Here is a 12,446-nt window from a genome sequence, read left to right on the forward strand (position 1 = left end):
ATTGGCCCAACTCCCCTCTTCTGTACCAGGCCAGCTGACCAATAAGGTCCCCTTAGATGAGATGCACACCCCTGAGTCAATCAGCTATTTTGGGGGTGGGTCAGGGATCTGAGGTCTACCCATTAAGGGCTGTGGGTGGAGGAAGATTCTCTAAGAAGGGAGGTATCCCCACATGTGCTAAATACAGTGGTATCATTTTAAACAGACTACTTCTGCAAATATTCATTGTGAAAATGCTAAATGCATTTTTCTATTTTGGAGGAAACAGGTTGAAAAAGACCAGAAGATGAAGCAGAAGTTTCCATCACTTTAGATGGGACAATCTAGAGAAAAGAGAGTTTTGAGACGTGTATTCGTTTCTTATTGCTGCTGTAACAACTTACCACAAACTCAATGTCTTAAAGCAATGCAAATTTATTCTCTTACAGTCCTGGAGGGAAGAAATCAGAAATGGGTCTTATGGGGCTAAAATTAAGTATTGGCAGAGCTGTGTTACTTTTGAAGGCTCTATGGGATAATCCATTCCTTGCTTTTTCTAGCTATTAGAGGCTGCCAGCATTCCTTGGCTCCTGGCCCAGTATCAATCTGCTCTCTGCTTGGGTCATCACAGCTCCTCCCCAAAGTAGACTCTCCTATATCCCTCTTTTCCTTATAAGGATTCCCGTGATTACGTTGGGCCCACCCAGATAAGCTAGGATAATCTCCCCAATTCAAGATCCTTAATTTAGTCACATCTGCCAAGTCTTTTTTGCCATATAAGGTAACATAATCACAGATCCCAGGGATTAGAACGTGAATATCCTTGAAGGGTCATTATTTTGTCTACCAAAAGAGGGATATGGTGGTCATACAAGACAAGCCCTGACACTAGCTTAAGGAACAGTCACTGAGTCTCACACAGCCTCATCTGTGTCCTTCAAAAATATCATTTTCACAAAATGGAAGAAATGGAAATTAAATAACAAAAGATTACAAGGGACTTCCCTGGTGGTTTGGAGCTTAAGACTTCAAGCTTCCAATGCAGGGGGCAGGGGTTTGATCACTGATCAGCAAACTATGTTCCCTCATGATATGTGACCAAAAAAAAAGCAATTAGAGGCATGCAGGTGATAAAAGCAAGGAAGCAGAAATGCTGACCACTCCTAGGAAAAGTCCAGCAAAGGATGATGAGGAGAAAACTACAGAGAGAGAATCAGACAGACCAAAGGAGCGTAAGGAGCGACAGAGTCATTGAGGCACGAAAGTTGGAGGGGAAGACCCCACTGCCCTGAGACAGGACGAGGCAGAAGTAGTCCATGCCTTGAGGTCCCAGGCTTGAAGCTCCCTCCAGGGAAATGCCAAGAAGGAGTCCCAAGAGGAAGAGAAGTTCGACACGACTCAGAGTCTCCAGCTGATGTTAGATGTTGACTCCACCTTCATGACTTTCCTAAGAGCTCCAAGGCCTGGATAAAGAGCAAAAGGCAAAGACTGGATGGTTTCACGGAGGCTCTGGGAAATGAGCAATACTGGTCTGCTAGAGAGACCAACAGTAGAACAACTGAGAAGGCAGAGAAGCCAGGGAAGGCTGGCAGTGGAGAACTGAAGTGGGAAGGGGAAACAGACAGCAGCCTGGGGAAAGGCTGCATCTGCACCAGGGAGTGATGGCATGCAGGTCAGAATGAACAGCCAATCTGCGGCCACATGGGTGTGAGTTAGGACCTGGGGCTGAAGGGTAGAGGTTGTGATTGGATGGGGGCGGAGCTACAGATGAATAGCATCACATCCCTAACCAAGCCACACACCCAAGGCTCACAGAGCTGCACAGATGAGGGTGCCAGCTTTCTTGGATGATCCATTTGGTCACCACAGTCTAAGGAGCCCCTGGCCACCCAGAAGCAAGGAATCAAGGTTATTCCATCAGCTTCCACCAAGAAGTTATTTAGCCCTATATCTTTTGCAGAGCTGCTGCTGCTGCTGCTAAGTTGCTTCAGTCGTGTCCGACTCTGTGCGACCCCATAGACAGCAGCCCACCAGGCTCCCCCGTCCCTGGGATTCTCCAGGCAAGAGCACTGGAGTGGGTGGGGGACAGTTTTATACACGGTCTCCACCTGCCATGCAAATCTTTACCCAGGCTTGTCAGATGGACCCTGGCTGAAAGCACATTCCTCCGCCAGAGCAAAGAAAGATGTCACTGAAATTATCTTGGGTTCCATAGATGACATTAGTACAGCCAGACTGCAAAGCACCAAGTGCCAATTTACATGGCAGCTTCTGTTGCACTAAATGGAAATCCTACCCTTGTTGTGTCAATTCTGTGGCTGAGAAAACTCCCCAGCCGCAGCCCTGGCACTGGGCTGCATGTGGGCCCAGGGGCCACTTATCTGCCATGTAGGTGGATTCTGCGCTGCTTGGCTCTAGAGGAAAATGCATCTTACATAAGGTGCTGCTCCACAGATAAGTCTGTTGTTAATATGCTTCAGACTGCCTTGGCCGAGGCTATTATCACAGATACATGCAACGTACATCTTTTTTATCGGTATACATTGTACTTAAGGTAAAAAATAAAATAAAAATAAAAAAGGAAGAGAGACCACAGGATGTCATTTGTTATTTTTTAAAAATGTTTCCTACAGATTCCACCCATACCACATAGTACCCCCAATGAATAAATTGGAACACAATGCTGGCTTCATACACCCAAATTGGAACAATACAGAGACCATTAGCCTGGCCCCCATGCAAGGATGACGTGAAAACTCATGACATGTGCCGTGTTTTTTTTTTAATAAAAATTTAAAAATTAACTTTTTTAAAAAGAGGGGGCACCTCCCTGGCAGTCCAATGGTTAAGATTCTGTTTCCAGTGCAGGGCATGCAGGTTCGATCCCTGGTTGGGGAACTAAGATCTCACATGTCATATGGTGTGGCCAAAAAATTAAAAACACATAAATATTTTTTTTTTTAATTTGGAGCATCAAACATAAATTAGTTAAATGTGTGGGTTTTTAGAATGGACTTTTCCACAGTTTACTATGATTCAGTGGTCAGTGAGTGAGTGAGAGTCGCTCAGTCGTGTCCGACTCTTTGCGACCTCACGGACTATAGCCTGCCAGGCTCCTCTGTCCGTGGAATTCTCCAGGCAAGAATACTGGAGTGGGTTGCCATTTCCTTCTCCAGTGATTCAGTGGTACGTGTAGGCAACACACTCAACACGTTGGCAGGCTCAGCACTCCTGCCATGACTCTGTCCCATCTTTCAGATGTATGGAGTACTTTTTCCAAAAAGTGAAAGAAGAGGATTTGGTGATGAATTCTTTTAGCTGAAGGAATGGAGGAGAAGTGGGTGTCCAGGGTGAATCTGAGCCATGTCTGCTTTAATATCTGGAACTAATCGACCCAGGGAATCTGAGGCAGCTCAACCTAACACTTGTTCCAACAGAAGCTGGCATGCAGCAGACAGAGCCCCAGCTGCACTGCTGGGGGAACGCCTGCCCCTCCTTGGAAGACCCTCGCCTGCATGGGGTCTTCAAACAGGGCTGTTTGGGGGTATTCAGGTGATGACAGCACAGTAATCTATTTCCCCATTTCCTGGACTCAGGAAGGCAGAAACCTGAATGATGACCAGTGATGAAACCAACAGCACAGCCAGGCCAGGCCCTGGAGCCCAGGGGCCAAAGAAGTCCCAGCGAGTTGACTGTATCCACACCTCTGGCCTAATGTCCGCATGTGTGAGACGCCTGGAGGGGACTAAATGACAATGACATCCCCCGTGCTGCATGTACAATGCCTCCTCCAGCTTGTCCTCTCCACAGATTTCTGGGCTTGCTGTTCATCAGGGGACAGCTGGGGGTCTGGCTGGGGGTCCCACTTGAGCTCTGGCAGAGCTCCATCCCCAAGTCCAGACCCCAGACTAGAATTGGCACTGAGAGGAAGGGATCCAAAAAAAAAGTGGATCTGAGCACATGGATGGAGACTGGAGGGTCGGCGCCAGCAAAGTACAGGGATCCTCTGACCAGGCTGTCCAAGAGCTTTGTGCATCACTTGTCACAAGAGGGTGTGCTGACGGCTCCAGTCCCAATGTGCACAAAGGCTGGAGGGGACTCCATGCTCCACCCAGACCCCCTGGGGTCCCTTTCACCATTTCTGCACATCTCCCTCTTGGCTTCATTATGCTTTTCTCTAATGGCCAGTATCCCACTTAAGGGATTCAGACGGTTTAAACAGAAGTCTGTTTACCAGTCCTGGACAGAACTGAAATGTAGAAAAGAGTCTTCCAGAGCTTGATCCAGACCACCAGAATTCTCTCCAGCCCACAACTCACCTATTCATAGCAGTCTCCAGCCCCCCTCACCTCTTGGCTGATCCCACGTCCCAATTGCCTGCCTGCCAACCACTGAACCATTTTTATGGTTGTCAGCTATGTGACACTGAGCACAAAATAGCTAAAATAGGAACCCCAGTACTCTTCTTCCTTACCCTCAGCTGCAAGAGCCTGGAAGCATATTTAACAGTGTCACACAGAAAGCCCCACAGTGCCTGCCTGCCCTTGGTCCCAGATCCAAGACTCTGCCACCCAGTGTGGTTTAAAATGGCCCTCCCACTGTAGATGGAAGCAGCGAAGGACACTGAGCAGGACAGAAACCCAACATCCAGACCCCAGAAACAGGCTGAGTGCCCGGGTTTAGGGAGGAGAGGCCAAGGAATGAGGGACAGCAAGAGAGTAAGAGGAAAACGACAGTCACTCAGCACACACAGCCCCACCTCCACTCCACCCCATCAGGCTGGCGAGCAGTCACTCCTCCCAGGTTTGAAGCCGGAGCCCAGTGTTCACTCATTTGAAAACAGACAGTAATTGCCTATATGCCCGTCCACAGATCAGCAAATAGTCAAAATGATAGATTTACCTCGCATATCATATCATATCGTACAAAGCTGAGGAGTTTTCTGTCAACAGTAAAAGTAACTCTGTCCAGAGTAAGTCCAGAATTGAACAAATTACACTGTCTGCCTGTTTGTCCTTTGGGTAAGGATGGTAAGTCACCTTGGGGCCATTGGGGGACCCTTCTTAGTTACGCACATTAAGGCCTTACATATACTAGGGGAGAGGATGCTAAGGCCCCAAGGGGATGCAGATCTATAAGTCCCTACTGCTGATGCCCTGTAGGAGTGTAGCAGGATTATGGGGTGCTATGAAGCCCCTGCCTGACACTCCATGATTTGCAGAGCTCAGGGGAAAGGCAGACAGTCTGCAGCAGGAGCCAGGATCTTCTGAGAAACAAAGGGTCTAAGATCCAGACTTGCAGCTAAGAAAGCTGTTGGGGACTTCCCTGGGGGTCCAGTGGCTAAGACCCCAAGCTCCCAATGCAGGGAGACCGGTTCAATCCCTGGTCAGGGAACTAGATCCCACATGCTGCAAATAAAAAGAAAAAAAATAAATAAAAAAATCCGACATGCCCCAACTAAAAGATCCTGTGTACCGCAATGAAGTCTATGATCCCACATGCCACAACTAGAGTCAGTGTAGCCACATAAATAGTAAACAAGAGAGGAGAAAACTAAAAAGAGAAAGAGAGAAAGAAAGCTGTCAGGGTGGACAGGTCTAGGGGAAATCTGAGGTGGGGACTCAGGCTCTAACCTGAGCCTGAGGCCTGGGGTCAGGGCTTGCGGGAGAGACGAGACCTGGCTGGGGCCTGCGCTTCACCCTGGGGGTAACAGCCGAGCCAATGAGCAAAAATTGAGTAAAAACTTGGATGACAGGGTGAGAATTCACTCTGCAGAGGACAAGCATCCATTCATCTATGGCCAGATGCCCAGTGGCAGTGATCACAGTTGGGTCCCAAGGGGTAAAACATCTGTGGTCCTGGAACAACGTGGGGTGGGATGTGGAGGCCTTAAGAGGATGTTCTCATCACCCTTAGAGCCTGCAGGGACTCCTCCCCAGGGGAGGTAAAAACATCAAAACAAGAGGATAAAATTATTGTTTCAAGTTGGTGGTATGGCTCAAACATAAGAATCTCAAAGCAAAACAGAAAACAAGACTCCAGTCTAAATGGGTGGGCCATGGAAAAGGTTTGCACAGCTGAAAGAAGAAAAGAAAGACTATTTTATTGGCAACCCTATCTAGGGGTCTACCGGCCCTGCCACCATTGTCCCTGGAGGTCAGCTGGGGACGAACCTCTGCTGGGATCTCATTCCAGAGTGCCAGCCCACTCCTCTTTCACTCCTGTCACCTTCATAAAGGCCTGAATTGAAGAGCTCCCTGCACTAATTTAATACTGATTCAGTCAACATTTTAGATTCCAGAGTAGCAACCCCTTGGCAGCCCCTCTGGCCATCTCCCCAAGGAAATATGCTCTGTTCTCCACCGCAGGCCCTGGGAGAGACTCTCACCAGGTCTGGCCGCCCTCACATCCCACAGAAGAGGCCTTGTCCTTTGCTGCCGAGAACAGGGAGGGAGCCTGGCCCTCCATGGTGGTCCCCATTGCACCCCTCTCCCTCCACTCTGTGAAGTGACCATCTTGGCAGCGCCAGGATTCCCTATTCACACAGGAACCCACCTGCACAGCCCACCATATAGCGTTCGTCGGCCTGCATTACCTCTCCGTAATAATCTCATACATCAAACCTGGGAGAGACCCCGGTTCTGCCTGTAAGCGACTCCGTTAGACATTGAATATCATTATCAGAAGCCCCTCGCTTTCTTGGCTTCGTATGCAAACTCCTGAACTCCCTGGAGTCCCTCCCGAAGAAAGTGCCCTGCATCACGGACATTTGTTATTTTGCAGGAGAGGACGCAGAGGCTCCAAATCAAATTAACAGCAGCCGGGAGAAGGCACCAACCAAGACCTACACTGACACCTAGTGGCATCTCTCGGAACTGAGCTGGCTCTGGAGGGTTCCTTTAGAAAAGAAAGTGAAGTCGCTCTGTCGTGTCCGACTCTTTGCAACCCCATGGACTGTAACCTACCAGGCTCCTCTGTCCATGGGATTTTCCAGGCAAGAATACTGGGGTGGGTTACCATTGCCTTCTCCAGGAGATCTTCCCGACCCAGGGCTGGAACCCAGGTCCTCCACAGTGTAGGCAGAGGCTTACATCTGAGCCACCAGGGAAGAATAAGTGAAGTGAAATAAAAGCCACTGATCCAGGTATTTACAAATACCTGAGAGGAAGACAGAATGGGAAACAAAAAATTCACTTTCCAGAACCTCTTTGGTGATAGACAAACCCACACTTCATGTTAAATATCTTAAATTGGAAGGAGAGGAAGAATTGAAACCATTACTTTTTCATCCCATAGGATAGTCTATTGAGAAAGAAACGGAGGAATAGAGTCGAAAGCGTAAGTGGAATTCAACTTCACACTGCACAGACTTCTGATCTAAGAATCCGACCTACATATAGTCACAAAAGTGCACAGAGATAGTCACTGCAGCTGTGTTGGGAATTTTTTTTAAAAAAATGGAAACTCGGGACTTCCAGTGGTTAGGATTCCACGCTCCCAAAGCAGGAGGAGCTTTGGGATCCCTGGTCAGGAAAATAGATCCCACATGCTATAACTAAGACCCCAGTAAAGCCAAATAAATTTTTTTTTAATGGAAACAATTTTAAAAGGCCAAATATTATATAGAGACAGACTATATATTTTTATATAAATATTGATATATTATATCTATATACTACATATTAAAATTATATAGATACATGACAAAAGCCATATATATATCAGCTGGGTGCACTTGTCATGACTTTCGTTGTTACATAATTCAATTTTACCTTTATTTGGAGTCTCCATCCCTCCTGACTAACCATGGTCAGTCCTGGGTAAAGTCAGGTATTTTATATTTAGACTTAGTCAGTGCAGAAGTTTTCTTTCCTTACCTTGGCCCTTAGGTTTAGGGGCCTGCTTAGTATCCCATTTTAAGAGGATAGGTGTCTGCTTCCCAAAGCTCCAAATGGCAGCTTTATCGCTGACCCCTCAGCCCCTGAGTCCGCACACTCTGCCCCTAGTGTTCCATAACACCCTCATGGTTATATCTAACCCCAACGGGAGGGCACAGGAGACCCTGTTTTTCTGTCGCTTCCTCCTCGTCTTCCTCATCCTCGGCTCTGTCTAGTCTGGGTTTGGGAAGAGGGGAAAACTGGCCAGGCAGTCTTTCCTATTTCATATCCGGGAATAGAACTTCTCAGACTAAAACTTAAGAATTGGCATATTTCATCTCTGATTCCATGGTGGCAGCTTCCCCGAGGGGATGAGGATTTACCTTCTCAAATCAGGAGTGGAGGAGGGCTCCTCTAGAGAAGAAGGTAAGAAGGGTGGGCGAACCAGAGCTGGTGGCACTTCACATATCATCCCACCTCTCAGGGAGAAGAATCTGGAAGGATGCACACCTGGAAGTCCCCCTGTGAGTATTTGGTGGCTCAGTGGTAAAGAATCTGCCTTCCAATGCAGGAGACTCAGGAATTTCGGGTTCAGTCCCTGGACTGGGGAAGCTCCCACATGCAACGAAGCAACTAAGCCCATGCACCACAGCTGCTGAGCCAGCGCTCTAGAGCCGGGGAACCTCAACTCCTGAGCCCATGTGCTGCAAGTACTGAAGCCCATGCGCCCTGGAGCCCGTGCTCTGCAACAAGGGAAGCCACTGCAGTGAGAGGCCTGAACACCTTAACTAGAGAGTAGCCCCTGCTCGCCACTAGAGAAAGCCCACAGGCTGCAATGAAGACCCAGCGAAGCCAAAAATAAATAAATAAAAATTATCTCTCTCTCTTTAGTCGCTAAGTCGTGTCCAACTCTTGCGACCCCATGTACCGTAGCCCACCAGGCTCCTCTGTCCATGGGATTCTCCAGGCAAGAATACTGGAGTGGGTTGCCATTTCCTTCTATATATAAAATAATCACAGGGCTCACACCCAGGTTGAAGGATGAAGGGGAGGAAGGGAGAAGTTTTTTGATTTGTGTACTTCCTTATCATTCAGACTTTTTACAATAAGCGGATATTGCTTTTGGAGATCGATTTAATTGGCCTAAAGGTTACAAATCAAAAGACTAGACAAATCTTGTTAGTTCCCTTCCTATTCTGTTCATCCTGTGAAACCATTGCCTGCAACAGCTCTGCAATAGGAGAGCAATCAGAATACGGCCTAAGAGATGGGTCCTGCTGCTTCCTCGCTTACCAACCCAGTCCCCATCACTGAATCAGCCAGGCCGTATTAGCGAGTTGAGTGTTAACAATGAGAAAAAGGAGATTCCTTCGTAGTCCAGTGACTAAGGCTCCGAGCTACCATTGCAGGGGGTGTGGGTTTGACTCCTGGTAGGAAAACTAAGATTCCCCATGCCAAAACTGGCACAGCCAAATAAATATGTCTCAAACGGTAAAGAATCTGCCTGCAATGCAGGAGACCTGGGTTCAGTCCCTGGGTCGGGAAGATCCCCTGGAGAAGGGTATGGCTACCCACTACAGTATTCTTGCCTGGAGAATTCCATGGACAGAGGAGCCTAGCAGCAAGTCCATGAGGTCACAAAGATCGTGCATGGTTGATCAACTAACACTTTTACTTTTTATCCCCTAAAAAAAAAAATAAACACTGAGAAAAAAAGCCCTGGAATAAGCTCCTACTGTGTTCCATGTGTCTGAACCCTAAACAAGTGCCTTGAGCTCATCACAAGAAGCAGCAGAAAAGTTGTTTATCTTTAATAGATTTTTTTTAAAAAAATCAAAAACCTGTTTGATCAGTTTGTGGAGAGAGAAGGAAGTAGTAGAAAGTTGTGGAGACGCCAGTCACATGCTCTCTATTCTCCCATCCTGGACCGAGGAGGCAGGATACACTCCTGACCCAGATGTTTCCTGTGATGGGAATGTGGTCGGTGTGGTGGTGGCCCCCTCCCTGTCTGTTCCCAGTGAGGCACGGTAGCCATGGTGCTCAGGAGGGATTTTTTGTTTTTTTACTTTACTCTCACCACAATCTGTACAGTATCTAAGCTGGAATTTTTTCAGTTGGGAAGTTTTTCATCCATTCCCTCACCTATGATCTCATCAGTTTTTTCATTCAGAACTCCTCTTGGATTAGAATTTCTCAGTCTTCCATGACTCTCAACTTCACATTTTCATTTCTCTATCTTTTGGTGCTTTTAAATGTAATTTCTCTCTCTCCTTGGATCAACTCATCTATCAACTATTCTAGCCTCTTGTTTAGCCTACATATTGAAGTCTTTTATTACCAAGAGCAATATTTTTCATAACTGCCTGTTCACATTTAATGATCTCCTGATCTCCTTACAAAGGTCCTCTTCTATCTTTACCTCTTCAGTACATAACATGACTTTAAACTCGAAAGTAATGTCCAGGGACTTCCCTGATGGTCCAGTGGTTAAGAATCTGCGATCCCTTAGGGATCATTTGGCTGTGCTGGGTCTTCACTGCAGTGTGTGGGCTTGTAGTTGTGATGTGCAGGCTCAGTAGGTCCAGCGTGGGGGCTTCTCTCATGGTGCACAGGCTTAGTTTCCCTGTGGCATGCAGATCTTACGCAGACAGCTTGGCATGCATGCGTGCTAAGTTGCTTCAGTTGTGTCTGACTCTGCGACCCCATGGACCATAGCCCGCCAGGCTCCTCTGTCCATGGGAATCTCCAGGCAAGAGTAATGGAGTGGGTTGCTGTGCCCTCCTCCAGGGGATCTTCCTCACCCAGGGATCAAACTTGAGTCTCCTGCATTGGCAGCTGGGTTCTTTACCACTAGCACCACCTGGGAAGCCCTATATCAACATGGCTCAGTGATGGGCAGCTTCCCGTCTTCCTGTATGCCACAGGGAAACTAAGCCTGTGCACCACGAGAGAAGCCCCCACGCTGGAACTGCTGAGCCTACACCTCACAGCTAGAAGCTCACATGCTACAATGAAGACCCAGCACAGCCAAAAGAAAGCAATATCCAAATATTGTACCCAACACCTATTGAGAGGATATAAAAAGGATTGAGTTGTTGGACATTTCAAGGATGTGTGAAGAGGGTACCTTTGGAGAGAGTGTTGGAGTGCTCTGAGCGTCACTGAACCCCGGCAAAGGGTGGATTGAAGAGCAGTTTATCTTTTAACCCCAACTTGGGGGTCCCATGCACAGAGCCCTATATGTATTCCCTGCTGTTGGAGACAAAAAGAGGCTGGGTGCCTGGCTCACTGGGAGGAGGCCAAGGGCCTGTGCATTCAGAGGAGGTGGCAGTGTCTGGGGAAACCAGAAGCTAAGGAGGAAAGCTGAGTTGTGGACTAGTCTGGGTTCTCCAGAGAAACCCTAGGGGCCCAATTTGTGCTTCACCCACAGGGACCACCAAATATTTTAAGCAGCATCCCTATCTGCCAGGACAGTCTAAGCCCCCTTGGACCTCCGGGGTCCTATGGCCCAAATGGCAGAGCAGCTTGCAGGGCAGCCTGGACCGATGCAGAGCCTTCTCTTGTTCTGAAAGTGAAGTCGCTCAGTCATGTCAGACTCTTTGCGACCCCATGGACTGTAGACTGCCAGGCTCCTTCATCCATGTAATTTTCCAGGCAAGGATACTGGAATGGGTTGCCGTTTCCTTCTCCAGGGGAATCTTCCCAACCCAGGGATAGAACCTGGGTCTCCCACACTGCAGACAGACTCTTTACTGTCTGAGCCACCAGTGAAGTCCTCTCTTGTTCTGAGCCACACTCAAAACTAGCACCTTTTCAGATCACTCAGTAAATGGGCAGGAGAAACACATCACAGGAGGAATATGTTATCCCCAAAATGCAGATAGTCCCACTGGGTGTTGTGCCACAATTTTGGTTGTTAGAGGGGCCTGAGCAACAACTTATTCTTTACCTTAGATGCAATATTTTGACATGCCCACACCACTTGAGCCCTAGAATTTTCACTAAGGTAGAAGGTCCCTGCATTTTTGTTAGATTTATTTCCCATCCTTTAACATTCAAATACCGATAATTTGCTACTTCTTGTTCAGTAGGTCTAATCAGCATAATGTCATCAGTGTCATGGGCCAGTGTGACATCTTATGGAAGGGAAAGGTGATCAAGATCCCTGTGAACTAAATTATAACATAGAGGTTGGAGAGCTGATATACCTCTGAGGCAGGACAGGGAGGGTGTATTGCTGATCTTGTTAACTGAAAGAAAACTATTTCTGGTGACCTTTACCAACAGGTAATGAGCAAAAAGCAATTTCCAGGTCAATAACTGCATACCAGGGGATGTGTTGAGTTGCTTAAGCAATGAAACCATGTCTGGTAGCCGCTGCAATTAAAAACACCACCTGGGCACTTCCCAAGTGGTCCAGTGGTTGAGTCCACCTGCCAATACAGGGGACACAGGTTCGGTCCTAGTCCAGGAGGATCCCATGTGCCATGGGGCAACTGAGCCCACGCACCACAGCTACTAAGCTGACATGCTTTAGAGCCTGTGCTTAGCAACAAGAGAAGCCAACGCAATGAGAAGCCTGTGCACCGC

General features: G+C 47.7%; 1 non-coding gene across 1 annotated transcript; it reads left to right on the plus strand.

Moving 5' to 3' along the window:
• The first annotated feature begins 2,652 nt into the window (after window positions 1-2,652).
• Window positions 2,653-2,758, plus strand: LOC138989436 (U6 spliceosomal RNA). Its single transcript, XR_011465741.1, has one exon. It is a non-coding gene; the product is annotated as a U6 spliceosomal RNA (small nuclear RNA).
• Window positions 2,759-12,446: the final 9,688 nt, after the last annotated feature.

This window comes from Bos mutus, chromosome 1 (genome assembly GCF_027580195.1).
Source record: "Bos mutus isolate GX-2022 chromosome 1, NWIPB_WYAK_1.1, whole genome shotgun sequence".
Classification (NCBI taxonomy): Eukaryota; Metazoa; Chordata; class Mammalia; order Artiodactyla; family Bovidae; genus Bos; species Bos mutus.